The sequence below is a fragment of the Salvelinus fontinalis genome, chromosome 21 (genome assembly GCF_029448725.1).
Source record: "Salvelinus fontinalis isolate EN_2023a chromosome 21, ASM2944872v1, whole genome shotgun sequence".
Lineage (NCBI taxonomy): Eukaryota > Metazoa > Chordata > Actinopteri > Salmoniformes > Salmonidae > Salvelinus > Salvelinus fontinalis.
The window spans coordinates 11,166,970-11,175,006 of NC_074685.1; positions in this window are offsets into that span (position 1 = coordinate 11,166,970).

Sequence of the window (8,037 nt, forward strand, 5' to 3'; positions counted from 1 at the left end):
ACGTGTTTGCTTATTTTTTTTCTTTAAGCAATGGCTTTTTTTCTGGCCACTCTTCCGTAAAGCCCAGCTCTGTGGAGTGTACAGCTTAAAGTGGTCCTATGGACAGATACTCCAATCTCCGCTGTGGAGCTTTACAGCTCCTTCAGGGTTATCTTTGGTCTCTTTGTTGCGTCTCTGATTACTGCCCTCCTTGCCTGGTCCGTGAGTTTGTGGGCGGTCCTCTGTTGGCAGGTTTGTTGTGGTGCCATATTCTTTAAATTTTTTAATAATGGATTTAATGGTGCTCTGTGGGATTTTCAAAGTTTCTGATATTTTTTTATAACCCAACCCTGATCTGTACTTCTCCACAACTTTGTCCCTGACCTGTTTGGAGAGTTCCTTGGTCTTCATGGTGCCGCTTGCTTGGTGGTTCCCTTTGTTTAGTGGTGTTGCAGACTCTGGGGCATTTCAGAACAGATGTATATATACTGAGATCATGTGACAGATCATGTGACACTTAGATTGCACACAGGTGGACTTTATTTAACTAATTATGTGACTTCTGAAGGTAATTGGTTGCACCAGATCTTATTTAGGGGCTTCATAACAAAGGGGGTGAATACATACACACACACCACTTTTCCGTTTTTAATATTTTAAATTGTTTGAAGAAGTTATTTTTTTCATTTCACTTCACCAATTTGGACTATTTTGTGTATGTCAATTATATGAAATCCAAATAAAAATATATTTAATTGACAGGTTATAATGCAACAAAATAGGAAAAACGCCAAGGGGGATGAATACTTTTGCAAGGCGCTGTATGTCTCTCTCTCTCTCTCTGTCTCTCCCTCTCTGTCTCTCTCTCTCTTTCTCTCTTTCTCTCTCTCTCTCTCTTGCTTCTCCTTCATTTTGGAAGAAATTAATGTTAAAAACTTTTCAACTATTGTCTTTCTCTCTCTTTGAGTCAACTACTCACCGCATTGTATGCACTGCTGTGCTAGCTAGCTGTAGCTTATGCTTTCAGTACTATATTAATTATCTGATCCTTTGATTGGTTGGACATCATGTCAGTGTAACCGATGTGAAATGGCTAGCTAGTTAGCGGTGGTGCGCGCTAATAGCGTTTCAATCGGTGACGTCACTTGTTCTGAGACCTTGAAGTAGTTGTTCCCCTTGCTCTGCAAGGGCCGTGGCTTTGTGGAGCGATGGGTAACGATGTTTCGAGGGTGGCTGTTGTCGATCTGTGCAGAGGGTCCCTGGTTCAAGCCCAGGTAGGGGCGAGGAGAGGGACGGAAGCTAAACTGTTACATTGATGCTGTTGACCCGGATCACTGGTTGCTGCGGAAAAGGAGGTCAAAAGGGGGGTGAGTGTAACCGATGTGAAATGGCTAGCTAGTTAGCGGTGGTGCGCGCTAATAGCGTTTCAATTGGTGACGTCACTTGCTCTGAGACCTTGAAGTCTGTATGCACTCTACTGTAAGTCGCTCTGGATAAGAGCGTCTGCTAAATTACTAAAAATGTAAAAATGTAAGTAGTTGTTCCCCTTCCAGAGGATCCCTGGTTCGAGCCCAGGTAGGGGTGAGGAGAGGGACGGAAGCTAAACTGTTACATCAGTTAATGCGACAAGAGCTCTGATAGGTTGGAGGACGTCCTCTGGAAGTTGTCATAATTACTGTGCAAGTCTATGGAAGGGGTTGAGAACCATGAGCCTCCAATGTTTTGTATGGAATTCAATGTACCCAGGAGAGGACAGAAGCTAGCTGTCCTCCGGCTAAAGCATGGTGCTACCCTACAGAGTGCTGCTGAGGCTACTGTAGACCTTCATTGCAAAACAGTGTGTTTTAATACATTATTTGGTACGTAAATATATTTAGTATAGTTTTATCTAAAAAGGATAACTTTTTTAATGTTTCACTATTTTTATGTTGATGGAATTCACTGAGGAGGATGGTCCTCCCCTTCCTCCTCTGAGGAGCCTCTGTATGCTCAGGGTGACAGCATCAAGAATATTGACTTCTTTAGTCAATGATACAGGTAATTGAAACCCTGTCTGTATCATAGCCTAAGGTACATCACACCTTGCACACCTGGAATGGGGAAGAACGTAAAGAGTAAAGACAGTTGATAAACACATTACTGGAAGAGCAAACTCTATGTTAGCCCAGTCCCAGATCTGTTTGTGCTCTTGCCAACTCCTTTGCTCATTGTCAAGACAAACATGTTTTGGATTTATAAAAACATAGCCTGTATCAGTTCATCAAAGTTTTTAATCACGTACGAGCAATTTTGGGATTTGTGGTGAAATGTATCTATAGCAGAACAGCAATGCTCAAATACATTTAGAGAAGTTCTGATCATTTTCTTGCCTTAGTACCCGACTTGCATAGCTTAGACCACCTTTTGCACAACTTTAAATACAAATGTAATCAACGAATACAAAATTCACTGTTAAGTGGTCAGTTCACAGAATATAACACTGTTTTCATTAGAAGAGAAATGTGTGCCATTGTGTTCACTGTTTCCGGCAATCAGTAAATATTACTGCACAAAATTATAAATCACCTCATCAGTCTCTTACCATGTACAGTATATGGAAAGATCTAGTCAATGGGGACCGTCTAACGTAATTGTTATGATTTTTTACAATATTGCGAACATGCATTGATGCAGAGAAGGATGTTATGTTACTTCTAGGTAACTTTGGGTTACTACTAAGTCATCATCTCCAACATTGTGACCTACCATCATAAAGCTTTGCTTTAGTGTGGATCGAGGCCTATACTTATGGTTGGCAGGTCGCCTAGTGGTTAGAGCGTTGGGCCAGTAACCGAAAGGTTGCTGGATTGAATCCCTGAGCTGACAAGGTAAAAATGTGTTGTTTTGCCCCTGAACAAGGCAGTTATCCCACTGTTCCCTGGTAGGCTGTCATTGCAAATACGAATTTGTTCTTAACTGACTTGCCTAGTTAAATAAAGGTTAAATGTAAAAAATATATATACTGTATCTTCATGTCAGTCACCTCTCCTTATTTCTATTGTGATAGTGTTTCTGTGCACCAATAGAAAGTCTACAAAACAATCAGCAAAGCAGCCTTTGTATTGAATACATGGAATTGGATTGTGATGATACCGATGATGAATCCTTATTTATTTTAAAATCAGGAATAATATTTGATATGTATGAAATAATTGGTTGAAATAGGCATAAAAGGAGAGTAATGTCCTATAATTCTGCTCCTTTGGATAGTACTCCCAATTATTATCATCATGATTTAGTGACTACAAAGAAAATGTATTGCTCTACTGGGATTTTTAAAAGACAATTCTAATTTTCTGTTTTGTCTGCTTGGACGCAAGAGATAAGTATGGTTGCATTCATTTTTTGCAGGCCGTTGTGTTCTTTTGTGGAATCTATTTGCAATTTTGACGGTATAATATTGTTTTGAGAAGGCAACTACATTTTGAAAACACATTGTGAAAGTGATTCTCGATCTGTCTGTCTCTAGAGAAACCATCCAAGCTCATTAAAATGTGATCAAACCAGGACTGGGTTCAAACTCTATTTGAAATCATTTCAAATACTTCTGCTGTGCTTGATTGAGTTTGCCAGTTACGCTGCAACCAATAGAAAAGTCCCAAAAGTGTAATCCTTGCATGCCGGGCACTCTAGGCAGGCTAAAGCAAACACTCAAAGTATTTGAAAGACGTTGAATAGTATTTGAACACCGGTGTGTATACTGTGCGCTCTAACCAGGAAGTGTAGCTACACATTGTAACATGAGATGTGATTTAACCAAAACAATTTGGATCATTATACTGGTAGTTACAGGTGTGGCTATACAAAACGTTTGCAGAGATTTTTCAACTTACCTGGTATAGGGTACGGTGCCAACTTGTCTATTTCAAGTCTTCTCTCATTGATCGAGGTGTCTGACATCATGACATGCGGCACTTTGGAATGGACCCACCTGTCTCGAGAGATTTGAAAAAGACAAGATGGCGGTGTATGTATTGTTGGATTACTTCTTGGACTAACACATTTATTTTAATAAGGGAGCATTTTCTAAATTCAAACTGAGCCCCTTCAACTGGACACAGACTTGAAATTCCCGTTTCCACGAATTGAGGACGAATACCAGGTTGGTTGAAAAATCTCTGGCAACGTTTTGTATAGCCACATCTGTAACTACCAATATAATGATCTAAAATGTATTGGTTAAATCACATTGTCTGGTGTTACAATCTGTAGCTAATGGAAGTGTGAGCCATTAGGCTACATGAAAGCAGGCGGTCTATGGAAAATTACAGAGGAAGATGGCACCACGTGGTTCTCAGAAACATTTAGGATTCTGTCACGAGGTGGAAAAGTGACAAGTTCTTTAGAATCTGGGTTGAACAGACAGCGCGAAGTAGAGGCAGACAAAGGAACAGTTTGTAACATTTTAGGGCATGGTTCATTCCATAACATTTTAGGGTATGGTTCTTTCCATAACATTTTAGGGCATGGTTCTTTCCATAACATTTTAGGGCATGGTTCTTTCCATACCATTTTAGGGCATGGTTCTTTCCATACCATTTTAGGGCATGGTTCTTTCCATACCATTTTAGGGTATGGTTCTTTCCATACCATTTTAGGGTATGGTTATTTCCATAACATTTTAGGGCATGGTTATTTCCATAACATTTTAGGGCATGGTTCTTTCCATAACATTTTAGGACATGGTTATTTCCATAACATTTTATGGCATGGTTCTTTCCATAACATTTTAGGGTATGGTTATTTCCATAACATTTTAGGGCATGGTTCTTTCCATAACATTTTAGGGTATGGTTATTTCCATAACATTTTAGGGTATGGTTATTTCCATACCATTTTAGGACATGGTTATTTCCATAACATTTTATGGCATGGTTCTTTCCATAACATTTTAGGGCATGGTTCTTTCCATACCATTTTAGGGCATGGTTCTTTCCATACCATTTTAGGGCATGGTTCTTTCCAAAACATTTTAGGGTATGATTATTTCCATAACATTTTAGGGCATGGTTCTTTCCATAACATTTTAGGGCATGGTTCTTTCCATACCATTTTAGGGCATGGTTCTTTCCATACCATTTTAGGTTATGGTTCTTTCCATAACAGTTTAGGGTATGGTTCTTTCCATAACATTTTAAGGCATGGTTCTTTCCATAACATTTTAGGGCATGGTTCTTTCCATAACATTTTAGGGTATGGTTCTTTCCATAACATTTTAGGGTATGGTTATTTCCATACCATTTTAGGGCATGGTTATTTCCATACCATTTTAGGGCATGGTTCTTTCCATAACATTTTAGGGTATGGTTATTTCCATAACATTTTAGGGTATGGTTATTTCCATAACATTTTAGGGCATGGTTATTTCCATACCATTTTAGGGCATGGTTCTTTCCATAACATTTTAGGGTATGGTTCTTTCCATAACATTTTAGGGCATGGTTCTTTCCATAACATTTTAGGGCATGGTTCTTTCCATAACATTTTAGGGTATGGTTATTTCCATAACATTTTAGGGCATGGTTCTTTCCATACCATTTTAGGGCATGGTTCTTTCCATACCATTTTAGGGCATGGTTCTTTCCATAACATTTTAGGGCATGGTTCTTTCCATAACATTTCAGGGTATGGTTATTTCCATAACATTTTAGGGCATGGTTCTTTCCATAACATTTTAGGGCATGGTTATTTCCATACCATTTTAGGGTATGGTTCTTTCCATAACATTTTAGGGTATGGTTCTTTCCATAACATTTTAGGGCATGGTTCTTTCCATAACATTTTAGGGTATGGTTATTTCCATAACATTTTAGGGCATGGTTCTTTCCATAACATTTTAGGGCATGGTTCTTTCCATAACATTTTAGGGTATGGTTATTTCCATAACATTTTAGGGCATGGTTATTTCCATAACATTTTAGGGCATGGTTCTTTCCATAACATTTTAGGGCATGGTTCTTTCCATAACATTTTAGGGCATGGTTCTTTCCATAACATTTTAGGGTATGGTTATTTCCATAACATTTTAGGGTATGGTTATTTCCATACCATTTTAGGGTATGGTTATTTCCATAACATTTTAGGGCATGGTTCTTTCCATAACATTTTAGGGTATGGTTATTTCCATACCATTTTAGGGCATGGTTCTTTCCATACCATTTTTGGGCATGGTTCTTTCCATACCATTGTAGGGCAATGGTTCTTTCCATACCATTTTAGGGCATGGTTCTTTCCATACCATTTTAGGGCATGGTTATTTCCATAACATTTTAGGGCATGGTTCTTTCCATAACATCACACTTTTAAGTTGTACCCATAAATTATACTGAACAAAAATAAACGCAACATGCAACACTTAAAGATTTTACTGAGTTACAGTTCACAAGGAAATCAGTCAATTGAAATACATTCATTAGGCTCTAATCTATGGATTTCACTTCACTAAGCAGGCACGCAGAATCAGAAGCAGCTTTTCCCCACAAAAGGGCTTAATTACAGAAGGAAATACTAATTTCATCAGCTGTCTGGGGGACTGGTTTCAGACGATCCCGCAGGTGAAGAAGCTGAATGTAGAGATCCTGGGCTGACATGGTTATACATGGTCTGCAGTTGTTAGGCCAGTTGGATGTAGAGCCAAATTCTCTCAAATTACGTTGGAGGCGGCTTATGGTAGTAGTGAAATTGACATGTCATTCTGGCAACAGCTCTGGCAAACATTCCTGCAGTCAGAATGCCAATTGTACACTCCCTCAAAATTGAGACATCTGTGGCATTGTGTTGTGACGAAACCTTTTTGTCCACAGCACAAGGTGCACCTGTGTAATGATCATGCTCTTTAATCAACTTCTTGATACACCACTTGTCAGGTGGATGGATTATCTTGGCAAAGGAGAAATGCCCACCAACAGGGATGTAAACACATTTGGGCACAAAATGAGAAATATTTTGTGTGTATGGAACCTTATTTCTGCTCATGAAACCAACACTTTACAAGTTGCATTTATATTTTTCTTCAGTATACTTAAAAAACCAGGCAAAATTAACACAAAACATACCATAAGGGAGAAAAGAAACAAGCACAGGAAGCGGTGCAGCCTAGGAGGCAGGCATCAATTTTCTATAACCTTCTATTGTCCTCTAAACCCAAATCTCACACATGGCCCAGGAAGCTGCCACGTCTCTGGACTGCATCAATTCCCATGAGCAGCCGCCTAGAACACTTCTTCAGTGAGGTTTAACGGCAGTTGTCATACAATATGTTGCATTACCGCCCCCAACTGAACTATAGATCTATTACACTTTGACACAGCCTGAGAGGATGGGACACTACCACTCAACACACCTTGTAACTTCTGAAGTCAAATCTCATAAGCCCAAGTACTTCTCTGCAGCTTCCACCACATCTCTTTTCTGTGATTTACTTTCGACTTCTGCAGTACAGTTGATAACCATTGCTGTGAACACTAAGAAGCCAACCTTACCGAAGCATATCACTCATTGGCCTAGACCTCTGCAACATGTGCACCACTACAGTTGACAACTTTATCCACCGAAACGACACAATCCTCTATCCCAAGCCCCCCTGCACACTTCCCACTTCTTGGAATCTCCCTCCTACACTGCTGCGACGTGACCATAAAGTTGCACTTGAAACAGCGTGGTGGATTCGCCAAAAAAGCTTTAACAGGATGAATGATATCCTAATTAGACCTTGTCAGGTAAAGACTGACTCAAAAGGACTGATGTGACGCCTCCGTTTCACCACACTCACCACCGGCTCTGTGTCGCACCAAACATCAGGCGTCACAAACACCAGGGCTCTTCAACGGCTCCACCTCCACATTTCCACAGAAATTACTCCTTTCAAAGGTGCCCTGTTCTTAAGACCAAAGCAAGAAACAGATCTTGACCCAAGTTGCATGACACAGAGCGTCCACTCCCTCTGCTCAGAAGAAACAATCACAAGTCCACTACAGGTTACCTTCACTGATTCAACTCCTTTCACACCCACCCTGAAAC